The 20,745-nt window shown below is 43.3% G+C and overlaps 1 long non-coding RNA gene and 1 pseudogene across 1 annotated transcript; one reads left to right on the top strand and one right to left on the bottom strand.

Moving 5' to 3' along the window:
- Positions 1-1,289: 1,289 nt before the first annotated feature.
- On the bottom strand, positions 1,290-2,224 carry LOC147988304 (uncharacterized). Its single transcript, XR_015611180.1, has 3 exons — positions 1,906-2,224; positions 1,751-1,801; positions 1,290-1,514 (listed from the first exon to the last, which is right to left on the bottom strand). It is a non-coding gene; the product is annotated as an uncharacterized LOC147988304 (long non-coding RNA).
- Positions 2,225-2,956: 732 nt separating this feature from the next.
- LOC147988305 (glutenin, low molecular weight subunit PTDUCD1 pseudogene) lies at positions 2,957-4,221 on the top strand (annotated as a pseudogene).
- The last annotated feature ends 16,524 nt before the right edge of the window (positions 4,222-20,745 follow it).

Consider the following 20,745-nt stretch of genomic DNA (forward strand, 5'->3'; position numbering starts at 1 on the left):
ACCAGAATAATGGTGTTCTTGGATTAGTTGAATCTTCAATACATCACATACTTATCACCGAATCAAGTGGTTATTTTATTGTTCTTTTTTTTTGGAATGGCCTCTAATTATGATTGAGTACAGGATTGATCTCAGAACAGACATAATCGGCTGGCAGAGAATTATGCCCTGTTCATATAGTCTGATGCAACACACTACTCAGTTTTTAGAATTAAATATAGAATTTTAATCTGTTGACAACAAACGTAGAAACAATTAGAATTAGCCGCCCCAGTGAGATTATCTGCAGCATCATTTTAACCGGAAAGCAATTGCCCTAATGAGATCAGCCAACCATACACATTGCCAATATAAACAAGGTGGCTGGTATTAACGATGCAGGTTTTAAATTAATCAAGTGGCTAAACCGAGGTATCGACAGCCATATGGGACAATGTGCACTTCAGTTAGAAAATGAAAACTTGCAGGCAGTAAAATAATTTATGTCAGTACACCCAGGATATTGCAAATAGAGTATTAATTATGTATTTGTGTCAGTATATCCAATGCAGTTTTTCAAATGTGACGTCCCATTGGCTGTGACCTTAGCAAGTGGTATGAATTTTCGTTCTAAGTACTCCAAAAAGTTGCAGGAATGCAAATTAAACAATTACCTCCCATGTCTAGACGTGTGAGAGGACACCTACTGTGCAACTATAAAAATATAATTCAACTTGAGTACCTGCTGCACAGGGAGGACCACAATATTGGTTTTCGTGAACTCATTGAATCTTGAATGCAACACATGCTTCCTGCTGAAGAGAGAAGACCCGGTGGCAAGTGGTTAATTTCCTGTGCTTTTTTAGTGACACCTCTAACTAACACTGAAGGGGCATGACCGAGTTCAGAGATGAGCATAATAAGCTGTCAGATGACTATCCCATTTTGATATGGACAAAGGATACACTTAATATGCTGATATGATAAAACACAACTTGTCAATCTCCTGTTATTCGATGATGAAAGATACATATGAGTACGCGATATAATTTGGTGAGCATTTTTATCTTTGACGGATACAATTTGGTGAGCTTAATATGTTCCATTATTGTGAGACAGTGAAAACCGGCATAGGAGCCATATGGAATTCTTTTTATCCGCTAAATAATGAGATCGGCTTGACTAACTAAAATCAGATGATGCCTGACTTGGCAACCATACAACGAGGGCAAAAAAAAACAAAGACAGGGAGCTAGAACAACAGTGGTGTTAGAAGATAAATTCCAGTGCCCTTTTATTGATCGCTTCCTATGGCCATATAAATGAAATGAGATCTGGGACTCGGCCAGCTGCAACATGCCTCTAGCTAGAAAGCACATTTCCTCTGATGCACATATGAAATACGACAGTCCAAAACAGAATAAACACTGAGATTATACAGATGACTGGATGCTGTAACTAACTTGGACATCGCTCCACCGGAGATGAACTTTCTTCTCACACATCAGAGAGGAACGGAATGTCCTCCACTCCACCTGCATAGTGCGCAAAGGAGGAATTTGATGATTATTTGAACTTTTGAAGCGGCATCCACATAAAGCACAGAGTTACTCAGCTAGCAAAGCACATATGTACATCGCTGTTTGGCTATGCAGCTGAATTATGCTTCGTGCTGACCCTCCTGATTCACGCAGCTAGCATGGAGATGGGCACGCCTCTCTAATTCGTGTGAATCGAATAGCTGGAAGAGACGAACAGACAGGATCGATACCTTGTGTAGACGGGGAGGCCAGACTGGCTGCCAACGGAGGAACTCCGAGATCTTCTTGTCGAGTCCATCCACAATGGAAATAAAAAGAGCTGTTAGAAGAGGATACCAGAGAGGTTGAGGGTAGGAAAGAATGGGGAAGGGTAGCGAGTGGGTACCTCGAGAGGTGGCGGTGGTGGTGGGGGGCCGGATGCGGAGCATGGAAGGGAGGTTGACGCCTCCGCCGCCTCGCACGTACGTGGAGCGGCCGCGGGCAGTGGGATCCGGGAGAGGCTGTGCCGGCGAGCGGTCCGGCCGGGGAGGAGGAGGAGGAGGAAGGGAGACGAAGAAGACGCAGATCGGCGGAGTGTGGGCTGAGCTTCTAACGTTGGGGCCTCCGAAAACTATAGCCCAGTTCGAATTTGGTGCCCTAACACACACAATGCTTACGTTGGGCCTAATCTCTCACTCCAGGCTGGGGCCTCTGTTCCAGCCTCATCTACCATTCCCCCCCCCCCCCAAAAAAAATCCTACACCCATAGATGAAACTATTTCTCAAAAAAAAACATAGATGGAACTGATTGTCTCAAAAAAGCCATGGAACTGATGATTTCTCTCTCTCAAAAAAAAGATGGAACCGATGATAACGTGTCTAGAGTTAGGACCCGATATATGCTAGTAGGAGTAGCTTGTAAGAAATTACCATCCTTTACATGTAAAGGGAATTCGATGAGTCATGTCATGCTCTCTAGGTGTTAGTTTATCTTATCATCTTAGAGAACAATACAAAGTTAGTTTTATGAAAAGCAACTGAGTCTAGAAGAACCCTCCACGTGCAAGGCTTTAATAATCAAGCATATCTTAACAGACCACACACGATTGCAAACTTAGTCCTACACAAGTTTTGTCTTTCTTGTTTATGGCTGACAACCTATACAAGGTTCCAAACTCGGTTGCAAAAGTGATACTATACAGATAAGTGTGTGACATGTAAAGTGAATAAGGCAAGTCATCTTTAGCAAGCATCAGGATTTCTATACTTTGTGTATGATCATGTGCACAACTAAAAAGCAACCTTGATGATCAATCCAAAAGTATGCTTGTAGCTAGCGCAACCTAACACAATGTACCAAAAATTCATTTCAGATGCATCCAAACAAAATTATTAAAGCTGATGCAAAGAAGGAAAGAGGTGGTGCCCGGGCTACTATAAATAGGCATGAAGTACAAATATCATCACAAGCACAAGCATCAAAACCAAGAAACACTAGTTAACACTAATCCACTATGAAGACCTTCCTCATCTTTGCCCTCCTCGCCGTTGCGGCGACAAGTGCCATTGCACAAATGGAGAATAGCCACATCCCTGGTTTGGAGAAACCATCGCAGCAACAACCATTACCAACACAACAAACATTATCGCACCAACAATAACAATCCATCCAACAACAACCACAACCATTTCCACAACAGCAACCATGTTCACAACAACAACAACAACAACAACAACAACAACAACCATTATCGCAGGAACAACAACCACCATTTTCACAACAACAACCACAATTTTCGCAGCAACAACTACCACCATTTTCACAGCAACAACCACCATTTTTGCAGCAGCAACAACCAGTACTACCGCAACAACCACCATTTTCACAACAACAACAACCAATTCTACCGCAACAACCACCATTCTCGCAACAACAACCAGTTCTACCGCAACCACAAATACCATTTGTTCATCCATCTATCTTGCAGCAGCTAAACCCATGCAAGGTATTCCTCCAGCAGCAATGCAGCCCTGTGGCAATGCCACAAAGTCTTGCTAGGTCGCAAATGTTGCAGCAGAGCAGTTGCCATGTGATGCAACAACAATGTTGCCTACAGTTGCCGCAAATCCCCGAACAATCGCGCTATGAGGCAATCCGTGCCATCATCTACTCGATCGTCCTACAAGAACAACAACAGTGTCAGGGTTTCAATCAACCTCAGCAGCAACAACCCCAACAGTCGGGCCAAGGTGTCTCCCAACCCCAACAGCAGTCGCAGTAACAGAAGCAGCTCGGACAATGTTCTTTCCAACAACCTCAACAACAGCAACTGGGTCAACGGCCTCAACAACAACAGGTACCACATGGTACCTTCTTGCAGCCACACCAAATAGCTCAACTTGAGGTGATGACTTCTATTGCACTCCGTACCCTGCCAACGATGTGCAGTGTCAACGTGCCGTTGTACGGCACCACCAGTAGTATGCCATCCAGCGTTGGCACCGGAGTTGGTGCCTACTGATAAGGAAATATCTCTAGTAATATATAGTTGGATCACCGTTGCTTATTCGATGCATATGTCGATGTAGCGGTGACAAATAAAGTGTCACACAGCGTCGTGTGTGACCCGCACAAAATAGTTTAAATTCTGAAATAATATACAAATAAAGTTTTATCTAGACAATGTTCGTACTGGTGTTGTGTGGATGTCGATCTGATTGCCATGCTTGCAAGTTCATAAATTCGTCTTGCCTGGTTACAAGAGCAACCTGGTGTGTTAATTAATTATTCATGTATTGCAATAATCAAGATTTAAATATAATAGTGTCATTGTAAAATTTGGGTTGAACTGAAGCAAGGACTAACATACAACTCTTTAATGGTTGCAGATCTGAGATCTTGTTTTTTATTGGTTTGTATCTGGTTCCGACTATTACCATTGTGTACAGTGAATGTAGGAGTAATCCAAACATACGTCTGTTAGTTAGGGCTAGTACTGTTGCGATCAGGCTTGCCGGTGATTATTGTACTTGTTGGAGTCTAGCTATGTGTACGTGTAGGTAGTAGTTTGATCCCGGTTAGGATTCCTGTCAGGTTCATGTTGATTCCGGTTAGGATTCTAGTAATCTAGTACGTGTAGGTCTTAGGTCGGTTGGTCAATGCATATATATATATATATATATATATATATATATATATATGCACGGCTACGTGAGTTTTGGTATTGAGTAAGAAAAATGAGAAAAGAAATAAAGAGGAAATAACGGCACGACAAGCGCCCTTGGCTATCAGCTTTTGTGCACGTGTGTTTATGTAATTTTATCTGATCGAACCTGAGGGTGAAATCCAAGAGTGAAAACACAAACCGGTTTTATCGCTAATTCTATTTGCTTTTTTTGGCAAATACGTTTATTGATTCTTTGCACATTAACTTGTCGTCGAGAAAAAGTCCAGCTTTTTCTTGAACTCCATAGACACCACTAGCTAGTTAATTTTAAATAAGTTTCCAGTTTTTTCCTTGTTTTTATGTCCTTTGACTGGTTGCAGAAAATCACTACATCAATCCACAACAATTATTGTGGTAGGTACAGAAAAGGAGTTGCTGGCAGAATGGTCTGGGGGAGGGGAGGGGGGGGGGGGCTATTCTTTGCACATTATTTTGTTTTGTTATTTTCATGCTCTTATACTATACCACATTTGTTCTTGATGGAATGCAAAATAAGCAACCCAAGGTAGAAACCATATAACTTGAGAGTGTGGGTGTGTGTCTACTTCACATCCTTCTCCTCATGGGTCTTGCTAGTTCAAGAATAGAAGAATTAACATGGAAGCGTGGATATCCTAGTTGACTAGTGCAGTTAGTAATAGCAATAGCTATTCCTCATGAGGTTATACAAAGTATCATTTTAATTGGAAAGCAATAGCCCTCATGAGATCAGACAACCATACACAGTTCCAAAATAAACAAGGTGTTGGCATTAAATATGCAGGATTTTAATTAGTCAAATGGCTAAATTGAGGCACCGTCAGACATATTAGACAATGTGCACTGCAATTAAAACATGTCCATGAGCATGTAATCTAGAATATTGCAAGTAGAGCAATATATTATGTATTTATGTCAAACCATCCAATGCAGTTTTTCAAAATGACGTTCCATTGGCTATGACCTTAGCAAATGATACTAATTTTCTTTCGAAATACTACAAAAAGTTGCAGGATTGCAAATTAAACAATTACCTCCACTGACTAGACGTGAAAAAACACACCAACTTCGTAACCATAAAATATAATTCATCTTGAGCAGCACCTACCGTGCAGGGAGGAACACAATTGGTTTTCATGAATTCTTTAAATCTTGAATGCATCACATGCTTACTGCTGAGGAGAGAAGACCCGAAAGCAAGTGGTCACTTTATTGTCCTTATCTGATGGCACCTGCAATTAAGGTTGAGTACATGATCGAACTCAGAAGTGATCATAATCTGCTGGCAGATGATTATTTCTTGTTCATGTGAACATACATAATATTTAATGTACTAACATGATAAAAGACATCTCGGCAATCTCCAGTTATTCAATGATGAAAGGTATGTTATGAGTATGCGATCCAGTTTGGTGAGCTTAATATATGCTGTTATTGTGAGACAGTGAAAACTGGAATAAAGGGCCATGCGGAATTCTGTTTATCTGCTTAGCTAACTAAAATTAGATGAAGCATAGCTTTTAAACCATACTACGGCAACAACAAAATCGAACATAGAGAGCTAGAACAACAGTGAGACCAACATAACACTACTAGGGAAAAGCCTAGCAGCAGCACGGGTTTTGGGCCTCTCAGTAGCGCGGGGACCGGCGCTACTAATAAGGCGCTACAGCTAACGAATAGCTGTAGCGCTCTTTAGAAAAGGGCGCTGCTGATATTATTTGCAGCGCTGTTTACTGGGAAGCGCTACTGGTAAGGCGGCTCTACTGCTAAATCCCCCCCCCCCCGCTACTACTAGTTTTATCAGTTTTTTTCCCTGCATATTTGTTTTGTATTTGAATAGGCTTTATACAATAATCTTTAGCATATCATACACATACAAATGTAATCATAGCATATACATACAATTAGTCTCATCAAATCATGTCATCATCATAATCATCATCCAACACAAAGTGGTCTCTCATCATCATCTAGAAAATAGCGATACAAGTCTCGATTACTTGCAAATACATCGTCATCCATCTAAACAATGATATACGCGAGAAGAGCTATCACTTTGAGTACATGAGTTCGTATCCCTCTCTCGCATTAGCGTGAACGTAAACTAACTACTGCCTGTCGCTCGAAAACAGGAAAGCGGTACACCTGGGCCTGACACTCCGGCCACTTGTCGTATATATACTCCTGGCGTAGCACTTTTTTGCCATCTATGATCTATGCACCTGCATCGTCACATGAGTCGATGATATGCAACATATATAGTTGAGCAACAGAAAGAGATAGACTTGGCAAAAATAGAAACAACATATCATAAGCATAAATAACAAAGTTCATCGTACCCCACAATGCCCTAACTAGAGTGATTTTCGCTAGTCGAGGAGGAGGACGGTTTAATTACATCACAAATAAAGTTTCACCGTGCATAACTCAAAGTTTTGTCATACAGAAAGTATGGACTAAACGGACACATTGTCATATATCGACAATCACTCCAACATGTCGTTCCATCCATCCAAGTTAGGGAGATAGTCCTCGAGCTTAGTGAAAGGCTTCATGTCGAGACGCTGAGAGGCTATCCATGTTCGGACGTCTTCCCGCGACATTTATCCTTCTCCGTAGAACATCCGTGTTTTTCCGACGACCTCCTTCATGATGATTTGGGCAAGTTCGCGCTGGATGTTATAGAACTCAGCTCGAAGTCAATGATCCTCGATATCTCCTATGTCCTTTGCCCATTGCAGAATATGGGCATCGCCGGATCTAGGTGACATGCAAAGGTTCTGGTGATCCTGTTTATACTCCAGCATGTGGTGTAGGACATAGAATCCATCATTAAGAGAGTCGTTCGGTTGCTGGATGCACCAGAAGTCGGTCTTATGACCGAAGGCGACCCTGCCGCCCCTTCTCTTCTTGTACCTGACCTCTCCACCCCTTGCTTGGTAGTAAAACATAGAACTGTCGAGAACATCCTTGATGTGGGTGTAATCCCTTTTGTGAATGTTCTTCGACGAGTCCAAGTAAGGAGCGTGGGAGAATCGGGGGTAGAGGATGATGAGGACGGCGCGCCCGCCGCTGCGCAAAATAAGTACACCTCAAATTAATTAGCCTCCACCGTGTAAATGAATGATTGAAATCGAAGGAAGGATAGCAGCGCGGATGACTTACACGGGATGATAAGGCACGAGAATCGCCCCCTTGTCCTTATTGGCGAGCATGAAACTGACGATGTAATCCCTCGCGTATTCACGGTGCTTTGCGCAGACTCCCAAGAAGCCCTCGTGCATGTAGTACGGGTCAGCGACACAGATATGAGATATCTGCTCAACCCCGATGATGTAGTTCATGTGCAAGGCATAAAGGCGGACAAACATAAAATCCAGCTTCTTCATGTGAAACATGTCGAATATGTAATCGAATAGGAGGAAGAACTTATCCGCGGGGAAGCTGTCGATGTACGACATTTGCCGCGGAATGTTAACCACATAGAGTGGGTATCCTGCATCTTTCGAGGCGATGAGGCCTTTCTCTACCCGCAGCACATCGTCATGAAGTCTCCTTAGATCGCCGAATCTGACCCGTAGCGCTGTTGCAGGTAGGATTGGTTGACCGGGGATATGCCATTTATACACATCGGGGATATCTATACGGTCCTTAAGCCGAGGCGGCTGGATCATAGAATCAGCTTTTTTGCCTTTCCTCGCTCTCTTCCTAGACTTCTTTACTACCGGAAGGTCGTCCATAATACGTTGAGACGGCAATTCAAGCACCGACTCATGACACTCAAACCCTGAGGTGGCGCCAGTATAGACATACTGTTCAGCGCCATCGTCGTCCTCATCCTCATCCATGGCAACGTCATCAGCGACTAATGGAGCCTCTGTTGGGGAACGTAGTAATTTCAAAATTTTCCTACGCACACGCAAGATCATGGTGATGCATAGCAACGAGAGGGGAGAGTATGATCTGCGCACCCTTGTAGATCGACAACGGAAGCGTTTGGTTGATGTAGTCGTACGTCTCCACGGCCCGACCGATCAAGCACCGAAACTACGGCACCTCCGAGTTCTAGCACACGTTCAGCTCGATGACGATCCCCGGACTTCGACCCAGCAAAGTGTCAGGGAAGAGTTCCGTCAGCACGACGGCGTGGTGACGATCTTGATGTACTACCGTCGCAGGGCTTCGCCGAAGCACCGCTACAATATTATCGAGGACTATGGTGGAAGGGGGCACCGCACACGGCTAAGAATATGATCACATGGATCAACTTGTTTCTCTAGGGGGTGCCCCTGCCTCCGTATATAAAGGTTCAAGGGAGGGGGGCCGGCCGGCTAGGAGAGGCGCGCCAGGAGGAGTCCTACTCCCTCTGGGAGTAGGACTCCCCCCCTTTCCTAGTTGGAATAGGATTCGTGGAGGGGGGAAAGAGGAGAGAGAGGAGGAAGGGGGGCCGGCCCCCTCTCCTTGTCCAATTCGGACCAAGGGGGGGAGGGGTGCGCGGCCCATCTCTGGCCACCTCTCCTCTCTTCCACTAAGGCCCACTAAGGCCCATATACCTCCCGGGGGGTTTCGGTAACCTCCCGGTACTCCGGTAAAATCCCGATTTCACCCGGAATCGATATCCAAACATAGGCTTCCAATATATCAATTTTTATGTCTCGACCATTTCGAGACTCCTCGTCATGTCCGTGATCACATCCGGGACTCCGAACAACCTTCGGTACATCAAAATGCATAAACTCATAATATAACTGTCATCGTAACCTTAAGCGTGCGGACCCTACGGGTTCGAGAACAATGTAGACATGACCGAGACACGTCTCCGGTCAATAACCAATAGCGGAACCTGGATGCTCATATTGGCTCCTACATATTCTATGAAGATCTTTTATCGGTCAGACCGCATAACAACATACGTTGTTCCCTTTGTCATCGGTATGTTACTTGCCCGAGATTCAATCGTCGGTATCTCATACCTAGTTCAATCTTGTTACCGGCTAGTCTCTTTACTCGTTCTGTAATACATCATCCCGCAACTAACTCATTAGTTTCAATGCTTGCAAGGCTTAAGTGATGTGCATTACCGAGAGGGCCCAGAGATACCTCTCCGACAATCGGAGTGACAAATCCTAATCTCGAAATACGCCAACCCAACATTCACCTTTGGAGACACCTGTAGAGCTCCTTTATAATCACCCAGTTACGTTGTGACGTTTGGTAGCACACAAAGTGTTCCTCCGGAAACGGGAGTTGCATAATCTCATAGTCATAGGAACATGTATAAGTCATGAAGAAAGCAATAGCAACATACTAAACGATCGAGTGCTAAGCTAACGGAATGGGTCAAGTAAATCAAATCATTCTTCTAATGATGTGATCCTGTTAATCAAATAACAACTCTTTTGTTCATGGTTAGGAAACATAACCATCTTCGATTAACGAGCTAGTCTAGTAGAGGCATACTAGTGACACTCTGTTTGTCTATGTATTCACACATGTATTATGTTTCCGGTTAATACAATTATAGCATGAATAATAAACGTTTATCATGATATAAGGAAATAAATAATAACTTTATTATTGCCTCTAGGGCATATTTCCTTCAGTCTCCCACTTGCACTAGAGTCAATAATCTAGTTCACATCGCCATGTGATTCAACACTAATAGTTCACATCACCATGTGATTAACACCCATAGTTCACATTGTCATGTGACCTATACCCAAAGGGTTTACTAGAGTCAGTAATCTAGTTCACATCGTTTATGTGATTAACACCCAAAGAGTACTAAGGTGTGATCATGTTTTGCTTGTGAGATAATTTTAGTCAACGGGTCTGTCACATACAGATCCGTAAGTATTTTGCGAATTCTATGTCTACAATGCTCTGCACAGAGCTACTCTAGCTAATTACTCCCACTTTCAATATGTATCTAGATCGAGACTTAGAGTCATCCAGATCTGTGTCAAAACTTGCATCGACGTAACTTTTTACGACGAACCTTTTTGTCACCTCCATAATTGAGAAATATTTCCTTATTCCACTAAGGATAATTTTGACCGCTGTCCAGTGATCTACTCTTAGATCACTATTGTACTCCCTTGCTTAACACAGTGTAGGGTATACAATAGATCTGCAGCATGGCATACTTTATAGAACCTATGGATGAGGCATAGGGAATGACTTTCATTCTCTTTCTATCTTCTGCCGTGGTCGGGCTTTGAGTCTTACTCAATTTGACACCTTGTAACACAGCCAAGAACTCTTTCTTTGACTGTTCCAATTTTTGAACTACTTCAAAATATTGTCAAGGTATGTACTCATTAAAAAAAAATTATCAAGCATCTTGATCCATCTCTATAGATCTTGATGCTTAATATGTAAGCAGCTTCACCGAGGTCTTTCTTTGAAAAACTTCTTTCAAAATACTCCTTTATGCTTTGCAGAATAATTATACATTATTTTCGATCAACAATATGTCATTCACATATACTTATCAGAAATGTTGTAGTGCTCCCACTCACTTTCTTGTAAATACAGGCTTCACCGCAAGTATGTATAAAACTATATGCTTTGATCATCTCATCAAAGCGCATATTCCAACTCCGAGATGCTTGCACCAGTCCATAGATGGATCGCTGGAGCTTGCACATTTTGTTAGCACCTTTAGGATTGACAAAACCTTCTGGTTGTATCATATACAACTCTTCTTTAATAAATCCATTAAGGAATGCAGTTTTGTTTATCCATTTGCCAGATTTCATAAAAATGCGGCAATTGCTAACATGATTTGGACAGACTTAAGCATCGCTACGAGTGAGAAAATTTCATCGTAGTCAACACCTTGAACTTTGTCAAAAAACCTTTTTGACAAGTCTAGCTTTGTAGATAGTAACACTACTATCAGCGTCCGTCTTCCTCTTGAAGATCCATTTATTTTCTATGGCTTGCCGATCATCGGGCAAATCCATCAAAGTCCATACTTTGTTCTCATACATGGATCATATCTCAGATTTCATTGCCTCAAACCATTTCGCGGAATCTGGGCTCATCATCGCTTCCTCATAGTTCGCAAGTTCGTCATGTTCTAGTAACATGACTTCCAGAACAGGATTACTGTACCACTCTGGTGCGGATCTCACTCTGGTTTACCTACGAGATTCGGTAGTAACTTGATCTAAAGTTACATGATCATCATCATTAGCTTCCTCACTAATTGGTGTAGTAGTCACAGGAACTACTTTCCAATAAGGGAGCAGGTACAGTTACCTCATCAAGTTCTACTTTCCTCCCACTCACTTCTTTCGAGAGAAACTCCTTCTCTAGAAAGGATCCATTCTTAGCAACGAATGTCTTGCCTTCGGATCTGTGATAGAAGGTGTACCCAACAGTCTCCTTTGGGTATCCTATGAAGACACATTTCTCCGATTTGGGTTCAAGCTTATCAGGTTGAAGCTTTTTTACATAAGCATCGCAGCCCCAAACTTTAAGACACGACAACTTTGGTTTCTTGCCAAACCACAGTTCATAAGGTGTCGTCTCAACGGATTTTGATGGTGCCCTATTTAACGTGAATGCGGCCGTCTCTAAAGCATAACCCCAAAATGATAGCGGTAAATTTGTAAGAGACATCATAGATAGCACCATATCAAGTAAAGTACGATTACGACGTTCGGACACACCATTACGCTGAGGTGTTCCGGGTGGCGTGAGTTGCGAAACTATTCCGCACTGTTTCAGATGTAGACCAAACTCGTAACTCAAATATTCTCCTCCATGATTAGATCGCAGAAACTTTATTTTCTTGTTACGATGATTTTCAACTTCACTCTGAAATTCTTTGAACTTTTCAAATGTTTCAGACTTATGCTTCATTAAGTAGATATACCCAGATCTGCTCAAATCATCTGTGAAGGTCAGAAACTAATGATACCCGCCGCGAGCCTTAACACTCATCGGATCTCATACATCAGTATGTATTATTTCCAATAAGTCAGTTGCTCGCTCCATAGTTCCGGAGAACGGTGTTTTAGTCATCTTGCCCATGAGGCATGGTTCATAAGCATCAACTGATTCATAATCAAGTGAATCCAAAAACCCATTAGCATGGAGTTTCTTCATGCGCTTTACACCAATATGACCTAAACGGCAGTGCCACAAATAAGTTGCACTATCATTATTAACTTTGCATCTTTTGGTTTCAATATTATGATTATGTGTATCACTACGATCGAGATCCAACGAAGTATTTTCATTGGGTGTGTAACCATATAAGGTTTTATTCATGTAAACAGAACAACAATTTATTCTCTTACTTAAATGAATAACCGTATTACAATAAACATGATCAAATCATATTCATGCTCAACGCAAACACCAAATAACACTTATTCAGGTTCAACACTAATCCTGAAAGTATAGGGAGTGTGCGATGATGATCATATCAATCTTGGAACCACTTCCAACACACATCGTCACTTCACCCTTAACTAGTCTCTGTTTATTCTGCAACTCCCGTTTCGAGTTACTAATCTTAGCAACTGAACTAGTATCAAATACTGAGGGGTTGCTATAAACACTAGTAAAGTACACATCAATAACATGTATATCAAATATACTTATGTTCACTTTGCCATCCTTCTTATCTGCCAATCACTTGGGGTAGTTCCGCTTCCAGTGACCAGTCCCTTTGAAGTAGAAACACTTAGTCTCAGGCTTAGGACCAGACTTGGGCTTCTTCACTTGAGCAGCAACTTGCTTGCTGTTCTTCTTGAACTTCCCCTTCTTCCCTCTGCCCTTTTCTTGAAACTAGTGGTCTTGTCTACCATCAACACTTGATGTTTTTCTCGATTTCTACCTTCATCATTTTCCGCATTACGAAGAGCTTGGGAATCGTTTACGTTATCCCTTGCATATCATAGTTCATCACGAAGTTCTACTAACTTGGTGATGGTGACTAGAGAATTCTGTCAATCACTATCTTATCTGGAAGATTAACTCCCACTTGATTCAAGCGATTGTAGTACTCAGACAATCTGAGCACATGCTCATAGTTGAGCGATTCTTCTCCATCTTTTAGCTATAGAACTTGTTGGAGACTTCATATCTCTCAACTCGGGTATTTGCTTGAAATATTAACTTCAACTCCTGGAACATCTCATATGCTCCATGACGTTCAAAACGTCTTTGAAGTCCCGATTCTAAGCCATTAAGCATGGTGCACTAAACTATCAAGTAGTCATCATATTGAGCTAGCCAAACGTTCATAACGTCTGCATCTGCTCCTGCAATAGGTCCGTCACCTAGCGGTGCATCAAGGACATAATTCTTCTGTGCAGCAATGAGGATAAACCTCAGATCACGGATCCAATCCGCATCATTGCTACTAACATCTTTCAACACAATTTTCTCTAGGAACATATCAAAATAAACACAGGGAAGCAACAACGCGAGCTATTGATCTACAACATAATTTGCAAAATACTACCAGGACTAAGTTCATGATAAATTTAAGTTCAATTAATCATATTACTTAAGAACTCCCACTTAGATAGACATCCCTCTAATCATCTAAGTGATCACATGATCCAAATCAACTAAACCATAACCGATCATCACGTGAAATGGAGTAGTTTTCAATGGTGAACATCGCTATGTTGATCATATCTACTATATGATTCACGGTCGATCTTTCGATCTCAGTGTTCCGAGGCCATATCTCCATATGCTAGGCTCGTCAAGTTTAACCTGAGTATTCTGCATGTGCAAAACTGGCTTGCACCCGTTGTAGATGGACGTAGAGCTTATCACACCCGATCATCACGTGGTGTCTGGGCACGACGAACTCTGGCAACGGTGCATACTCAGGGAGAACACTTTTATCTTGAAATTTAGTGAGAGATCATCTTATAATGCTACCATCAATCAAAGCAAGATAAGATGCATAAAAGATAAACATCACATGCAATCAATATAAGTGATATGATATGGCCACCATCATCTTGTGCTTGTGATCTCCATCTTCGAAGCACCGTCGTGATCACCATCATCACCGGCGCGACACCTTGATCTCCATCGTAGTATCGTTGTCGTCTCGCCAATCTTATGCTTCCACGACTATCGCTACCGCTTAGTGATAAAGTAAACCATTACAGCACGATTGCATTGCATACAATAAAGCGACAACCATATGGCTCCTGCCAGTTGCCGATAACTCAGTTACAAAACATGACCATCTCATACAATAAAATTTAGCATCATGTCTTGACCATATCACATCGCAACATGCCCTGCAAAAACAAGTTAGACGTCCTCTACTTTGTTGTTGCATGTTTTACGTGGCTGCTACGGGCTTTAAGCAAGAACCAATCTTACTTACGCATCAAAACCACAACGATAGTTTGTCAAGTTGGTGCTGTTTTAACCTTCGCAAGGACCGGGCGTAGCCACACTCGGTTCAACTAAAGTTGGAGAAACTGTCACCCGTTAGCCACCTTTGTGCAAAGCACGTCGGGAGAACCGGTCTCGCGTAAGCGTACGCGTAATGTCGGTCCGGGCCACTTCGTCCAACAATACCGCCGAACCAAAGTATGACATGCTGGTAAGCAGTATGACTTATATCGCCCACAACTCACTTGTGTTCTACTTGTGCATATAATATCAACATATAAAACCTAGGCTCGGATGCCACTGTTGGGGAACGTAGTAATTTCAAAATTTTCCTATGCACACGCAAGGTCATGGTGATGCATAGCAACGAGAGGGGAGAGTATGATCTACGTACCCTTGTAGATCGACAACGGAAGCGTTTGGTTGATGTAGTCATACGTCTCCACGGCCCGACCGATCAAGCGCCGAAACTACGGCACCTCCGAGTTCTAGCACACGTTCAGCTCGATGACGATCCCCGGACTCCGATCCAGCAAAGTGTCGGGGAAGAGTTCCGTCAGCACGACGGCGTGGTGACGATCTTGATGTACTACCGTCGCAGGGCTTCGCCTAAGCACCGCTACAATATTATCGAGGACTATGGTGGAAGGGGGCACCGCACACGGCTAAGAATATGATCACGTGGATCAACTTGTTTCTCTAGGGGGTGCCCCTGCCTCCGTATATAAAGGTTCAAGGGAGGGGGGCCGGCCGGCTAGGAGAGGCGCGCCAGGAGGAGTCCTACTCCCTCTGGGAGTAGGACTCCCCCCCTTTCCTAGTTGGAATAGGATTCGTGGAGGGGGGGAAAGAGGAGAGAGAGGAGGAAGGGGGGCTGGCCCCCTCTCCTTGTCCAATTCAGACCAAGGGGGGGGGAGGGGCGCGCGGCCCATCTCTGGCCACCTCTCCTCTCTTCCACTAAGGCCCACTAAGGCCCATATACCTCCCGGGGGGTTCCGGTAACCTCCCGGTACTCCGGTAAAATCCCGATTTCACCCAGAACACTTCCGATATCCAAACATTGGCTTCCAATATATCAATTTTTATGTCTCGACCATTTCGAGACTCCTCGCCATGTCCGTGATCACATCCGGGACTCCGAACAACCTTCGGTACATCAAAATGCATAAACTCATAATATAACTGTCATCGTAACCTTAAGCGTGCGGACCCTACGGGTTCGAGAACAATGTAGACATGACCGAGAAACGTCTCTGGTCAATAACCAATAGCGGAACCTGGATGCTTATATTGGCTCCTACATATTCTACAAAGATCTTTTATCGGTCAGACCGCATAACAACATACGTTGTTCCCTTTGTCATCGGTATGTTACTTGCCGAGATTCGATCGTCGGTATCTCATACCTAGTTCAATCTTGTTACCGGCAAGTCTCTTTACTCGTTCTGTAATACATCATCCCGCAACTAACTCATTAGTTGCAATGCTTGCAAGACTTAAGTGATGTGCATTACCGAGAGGGCCTAGTGACAAATCCTAATCTCGAAATACGCCAACCCAACATGTACCTTTGGAGACACCTGTAGAGCTCCTTTATAATCACCCAGTTACGTTGTGACGTTTGGTAGCACACAAAGTGTTCCTCCGGCAAACGGGAGTTGCATAATCTCATAGTCATAGGAACATGTATAAGTCATGAAGAAAGCAATAGCAACATACTAAATGATCGGGTGCTAAGCTAATGGAATGGGCCATGTCAATCACATCATTCTCCTAATGATGTGATCCCGTTAATCAAATAACAACCACTTGTTCATGGTTAGGAAACATAACCATCTTTGATTAACGAGCTAGTCAAGTAGAGGCATACTAGTGACACTTTGTTTGTCTATGTATTCACACATGTATTATGTTTCCGGTTAATACAATTCTAGCATGAATAATAAACATTTATCATGATATAAGGAAATAAATAATAGCTTTATTATTGCCTCTAGGGCATATTTCCTTCACCGCCATGGGCCCTGGCGGTAGGGTACTGAAGCCTACCGCCAGTACCCCTGGCGGTAGGGTCCTGGGAGGTGGATAAGGGTGGAAGGGGCTGGATATTTCCTCCCCCACTCCTCACCCACTCATTCAGCCCACCCACTCCTCACCTCTCCCCCGAGCTCAAGTCTCCCCCTCTCTCATTTGTTTGGGATTTCTCCGGTGGATTCTTACTATTTTCATCACCCAAGGTAGCTCTCTCATTTCCCCTCATTTTGATTGGTTGATATCTTTGTTTAGTTTGCATTTGCTCATTTGGTTGCAAACCCTAGTTCATCATTTTGGTGCGGTTAAATCAATTACTATGATCCATTTAGGGTTATGTTTATGATTTCCTTATATATGATGTGCCTAGAATTGTTTGTAGAATTGTTTGTGTACCTAGATTTATTGCTAGTATTAGTGTACATAATAGGGGTTGGGTTAGGCTTAAGAAAGCAATTAAACCTAAGTTCACTTTAATAGCAACTTCTCAAAATGTAGGATGGCACCGTTCGTTTTCTTTGAAGTTTCTACTGAGGCGGCGGCGAAGCATGAACGTGAAGTGATTGAGGAAAAGATGAACTTCTGGATGGAAGCCATTGATGCGTTGAATGCGGCGTGTAGGGCCTTTTCACATTATTATTTCACTGATGACTGTTCCGAAAATTTAATCAAAAAAAAGGAGAGGAAGATGACCAAACTCAAGACGGCGGAAAAAAATGTAGGCCTGATCTTGCAATGCAAATTGCATTGTGTGCGACAAGGGGAGAATCTGCCGAGATAGACATGGGCAATCATGGCCAGGTCATTGATTGGTTAGTGAGCTAACCATTCTCGTCGGAAGAGAAGCAGGCTTCTCGTTGGGCATGGGTCAAAGCAAGAAATGATGTTATTTGTTGCAACCCGAGACTGTACGCCAAATAGAATTGCATAAGGCTATGTAATCTTTGTCATTTGTACTATAATGACATGTACACTTTTCTTGGTCGTCATTTGAACTACTATGACTTGTACCCTTAACATTTGAACTCATTAAGAACTTGGTGTTGTATGTCATATCAAGTAACCAAGTGTTGTACTCCATTGAATTTATTTTGTGTTTCGTTCTATGTCATCTTAAACCCGTATATTCATGTAGGATGGACATCTGATCCATGACTATGAACATAGCGTGTGAGAAGCTCATGTCGGAGCGACACCGTTGCTTGAAGAGTTGTGATGAGGCAAATGTGGCCATGAAGGATTGCAGCAAGTATCACATTATCGAGGAACCTTTTGATGCTAAGAAGAAAAATGCTTTCCGAAAGCTTGTGAACAAAAAAGAGAGGATGCTTGATGAGCCGCAAGACCGGGAATATGCTTGCAGACACGCTTTGGCAATTGAGATTGTGTTCACTGCCAGGAAAGAAGAATTCCGTGAGATGGACTTGAGGAAACCCGGCCAGGTCATAGGATGGGAAATCAAACAAGGTGTGTCAGAGAATCCGGCCCGCCGTGCTGCATGGGTTTGGTTCCGCGAAACGAATGGTGCGTTGGGTCATTGGGTAGGATCCACCGACTTTCAACTGAAGCGTAATCGAGCGCGTGACAATCAAATTGAATGTCTGATAAGTATGAGTGTTATGTTACCTATTTAGAAAATGTGTCGTCGAGCTTGAGCTATTAGTTTCAACCGATGTCATTCGAACCGGGTCATGTTTTAATTAGTTTGAACATGTGTTATTCGTGGATGTAATGAACTATGTTGAGTTGAGTTATGTATGTGCTTGCTAGTTGATCATTCTAATATTTGATAGAAGTTGGTATATTTTAAGATTTGGCCTTAGATGAGGGCAGAATAGAGAATTTCCTCTGTTTTTAACCCTACAGCCACACCCCCTGGTGGTAGGTTGCCGAAACCTACCGCCAGAGCCCATGGTGGTAGGGGTGGCACAGGGGTGGAATCGGTTCTGTTTCGAGGAAAAACCATCCCTTGGTGGTAGGGTCACACCCTACCACCACAGGCTCTGGCGGTAGGCTTACCCTACCGCTAAGGGGCGGATTTTTCTCATAACAGAACTGAATCCACCCACTATGCCGCCCCCTACCGCCATGGGCCCTGGCGGTAGGTTTCAGCAACCTACCGCCAGGGGGTGTGGCGGTAGGGTTAAAAACAGAGGACCTCCTCTGTTCTGCCCCTCACCTGAGCACAATAGTTTATAAAAATCCCCTTCAAGATGAAGGCATGCCTACAACAATTAAAGATGTTAAGTCAAAATATGAACACATTGACATGTAAAGAGGCAAATATATCAACACATGAACATATTAAAAGTAGTGCCATTCACATTATTTCAACCATCCGGATTGAGCAACACGTCGATAGGCCTTCCCCTATCAACCCGACATGTCCTAGAACCACCGGATCCATGTCCCCCTCTAAGTATTGTTCTTCCTCCATGGCCACGGCCCCCTCCAAGGCTAGTCCTTCCTCCACGGCCCACTCCAAGGCTAGTCCTTCCTCCACAGCCACGGCCCCCTCCAAGGCTAGTCCTCCCTACACGTGTTTGACTAGTGCACGTGTTGGTTCTAGGTTTCTTCGTGCATTTCCTAATGTTGTGTCCTGTTTCATTGCATTCTCCACAATTGTTGGTGTCCGGTGCCTCCATGAAATGACCACTACCAAATCCCTTCATTCCGGTGTATCCAGCTAGATCATCCATGTCACTCCTGAACCTCTTCTTTCTTCTTATTCCCCTCATAGGCACCATGAGTGTGGGATCTGGCACAATGTCTGGGCCGTGATACTCAGGCCAATGTGAGGCATCAAGGAAAGGATTAAACCGAGGCGCCCACGTCAACCTTGTTCGTTCCAATGTGAACTCGTGCAACCGCACCGTTGTGCCATCGGATATGGGCAAGTTTCTCGCCCATGTTGCGGTCATCAAATATGAGCAAGGCCAATGATACTTGTGTGGCCTCTCGCACTGGCACCAATGGTTTTTTATGTGCACCTCGTAAGAAACTCCACCATAAGACCTACCGTCCCTTGTTGTCCCACCCGGCTCATCGATTTGATAGATCATTTCTTTTTCATTATATTTGATCACTTGTTGTTTGGAAGACTTGCACGCTTGATGCAACAACCAATCCTGAACCTTGAATGGATAGTCCATCTTTTCGCGGATCCACTTGGCTGTGCTTTTAGAATGCTTTAGGAAGTACTCACTAAGCTTGATGAAAGTGTACTTGAGTATTGCGGTCACCATCAAGGAACGGACACCCTTCAACACGTTGGTGAAGCATTCCACCATGTTGCTTGCCATGTCCCCATATCGCATACCTCCTTCATCGTAAGCGCGTGACCACTTTTCATTATCCGGCTCGTGCCTAAGCAAGAATTATTTCCCCCCTTTGTTCTTCTCCAAAGCCTTGAGGAGTTTATCATATCAGATTTTGAATGTGTCGGTGTTGAATGCAATGCAAACAAGGGTAAGGTCTTTGCAAAACTCCTTGCTCTTGCATGCCCGGTAAAAGTTTGCAACAAAGTGTCTCATGCACCAACGGTGTTGAAGCTTTGGAAGACCAGGAATATCAACGTCTATTGCTTTGAGAATCCCATTATGGCGATCTGATATAATGCATAC

Source organism: Triticum urartu, chromosome 1A, assembly GCF_056163025.1.
Source record: "Triticum urartu cultivar PI428250 chromosome 1A, HENAU_Tu73, whole genome shotgun sequence".
NCBI lineage: Eukaryota > Viridiplantae > Streptophyta > Magnoliopsida > Poales > Poaceae > Triticum > Triticum urartu.